This window comes from Rattus norvegicus, chromosome 7 (genome assembly GCF_036323735.1).
Source record: "Rattus norvegicus strain BN/NHsdMcwi chromosome 7, GRCr8, whole genome shotgun sequence".
Lineage (NCBI taxonomy): Eukaryota > Metazoa > Chordata > Mammalia > Rodentia > Muridae > Rattus > Rattus norvegicus.
This window is the reverse complement of record NC_086025.1, coordinates 67,618,188-67,620,687: the sequence shown is the minus strand read 5'-3', so window position 1 is coordinate 67,620,687 and position 2,500 is coordinate 67,618,188. Positions and strand designations below refer to the sequence as shown.

General features: G+C 44.8%; 1 non-coding gene across 1 annotated transcript; it reads right to left on the bottom strand.

Annotated features, from left to right (window-relative positions):
- Positions 1-1,763: 1,763 nt before the first annotated feature.
- LOC120093927 (U6 spliceosomal RNA) lies at positions 1,764-1,873 on the bottom strand. Its single transcript, XR_005487639.1, has one exon. It is a non-coding gene; the product is annotated as a U6 spliceosomal RNA (small nuclear RNA).
- Positions 1,874-2,500: the final 627 nt, after the last annotated feature.

The window sequence follows — 2,500 nt, the reverse complement described above, 5'->3', positions numbered from 1 at the left end:
CTTCCTGCCTCAGTTAACCCCACAGGCATACCTGGAGGCTTACCTTGACAATCTTTTACAGGCTTGTCTCCAACAGATCTGGACATTAACACTTCATATGATATTTTAAAGACTGTGACCCAGGGGCTGGGAAGGGTGATGTAGCCCTCTAATTCTGGCCCCAGCACTCAGGCGGCAGAGGCAGTTGGACCTCTAAATTCAAGGCCAGCATTGTTCTAGGATAGCCAGGACTACATAACGACATCCGCCCTCCTCCAAAAAAAGCAAAACAAAATCACCCAGAATTGTGTCTGACATGACTCTATGTAATTGATCTGAGTGTTCAACTTAACAATCTTTGGGACAGCATGTGACTTTGTGGACCTTGACATCCTTGTCCCTCAGTAAAAGGACAGAAGCCATGCCACTCACTCCATGTCTCGATGCCATTGCCATAGAGAATGGGCACCCTACCAGTCTTTTTCTTAAGGGATTTGAGTCTCTCTGACTGACATTTTCAAAAGATATTAAAAAAAAAAAAAGAAAGTATGTTTCCTGGACAATGGGAATGGAAGGCAGTGGGTATGCAAGATTCTGAAAGACAGAATTCTTCCCGCAGCCTCCAGTATACAAACACACACCAGCAATCTGCAGTGGAATACAGTACAGCTCTTCCCAGATTCACTTGGTCAGGAGAACTGTTCTGCAGGACCAGTGCTCAAGGAATAGATTTGGAAGTGCTGGTCAATCCTCTACCACATGGCTGTTTGGCCTATACGAACCACAGAGCAAAGTGACTGCAGAAGTGCTGTCCCCAGAACGAGAGCAACAGGCTGAACACTGCACAGAACGAGCTGGGAAGCCACACACATACTCAAAGGCTTACCATGGAAACATCGAACAAAACAGCATTCCACCTACGAAGCGAGTGTGTAATGGTCCGATAGCTGCTACTGATCTCAGGTAGGATTTTTCTGTTTATAGACTCCACTTACCTATTTTTCTTCAGCTCATTTGAGTTGGACACTGAAGGAGGCTGGCGTGGCTCAAGCCTTAACCACAAGGCCTGTTGTCTTTTTTTCCAACCCACCATGTCAAAGATCTCCAAGGAGAAAAAGAGCCCTAGTGGCACTTACTGGACCACCCAAAGAGCTCTTTCCCACTCCCTTTCAGGACCTCGAGTGAACCCTGACTGCACTGGTGTGGCCCACTGTTCCCATCACCCTGCTGAGGGTGTGGTCATGTGTCCCGGCCACACAAACCAGAGCATGTCTTTACTAATTGGTCCTACAAAATGTTCATCCAAAAAAGATCGAAGAGATAGAAGAATATTATGAGCTCTCATCTATTTCCTGGAGACTCCCAATGACCCCTGCCACACTGAAGTTTCCAGAAATCCTTTAATTACAAAAAGGAAAAATTTTAAAGAGTTACTTATTTATTATGCATACAGCATTCTGTCTGCATGTACGCCTGCAGGCCAGAGGAGGCCAGATCTCATTACAGATGGTTGTGAGCCACCATGTGGTTGCTGGGAATTGAACTCAGGACCTCTGGAAGAACATCTAGTGCTCTTAACTGCTGAGCCATCTCTCCAGCCCCAAAAGAAATGTTTTTGCTTAACCTAAATTATCTTAAATCAACCTGACCTTGGGTTTTGCTTTGTTATCATATTTAACAGAACATATTTTGAAAAATGAACCTTCATGGCCTCCAGAAATTATCTGTAAAAACAATGTTTTGTGGTTTTTCTTGTTCTCTTAACCAGACGGGTTTTTTTATTGAAATATTTTCTCTTGTTGCTTTATGAACCTGAGTGTCACCTTCATGCAGAGTGCCATGCTAGTCTTCTCTGTATCTGTACCACTTTAGTACATGTGCAGCCGAAGCAGGCATTCTGGTTGCTTAACTCACTGGGCATTCCACTGTAGCACTCCTGATGTATTATGTGACATCATATGTGATGTCACTCAGGTGGCAGCCATCCACATTGCAGCCCACAGGCTGCAGTACCCAGGATTCCCTTAATAGTTCCAGAAAGTTCTCTAACTAAAGATCAGCCAGACAATTTGACAATCCCATAAAAACTAGTATTTCCATGGCATTTTTGAAAGATTAAGAAACAAAGCAATACCAGGGAGTGCTGCCCACTGTCACATGCCCAGCCCACCTGACAGTACACAGCAACTTGTGATTTCTTAATGGCACAAGATGTTTAGTTCAGCAGGACATAACTGAGTGCAGCCCACACGGCCTGGGCTCGGATGCAGGGGCCAGGCATCTATGGCATCTGCCTGTTTCTTTAGCTCTCTGACGCTAGGCTCAAACCCAGGCCTCCTACATGAAAGAGCTTGACACTGAGACACCCCAGGACCCCACAGTCTCTTCCTTAGGAAAAAATCGTCAACAATTATTGCACATCACGTGACTGTAAAATGTTTAATACAGAGTGTTCAGCTAGCATGTTAAACAATTCGGCATATCCCCACGACAGGAAAAGATTCAGACTATAAACAGATCG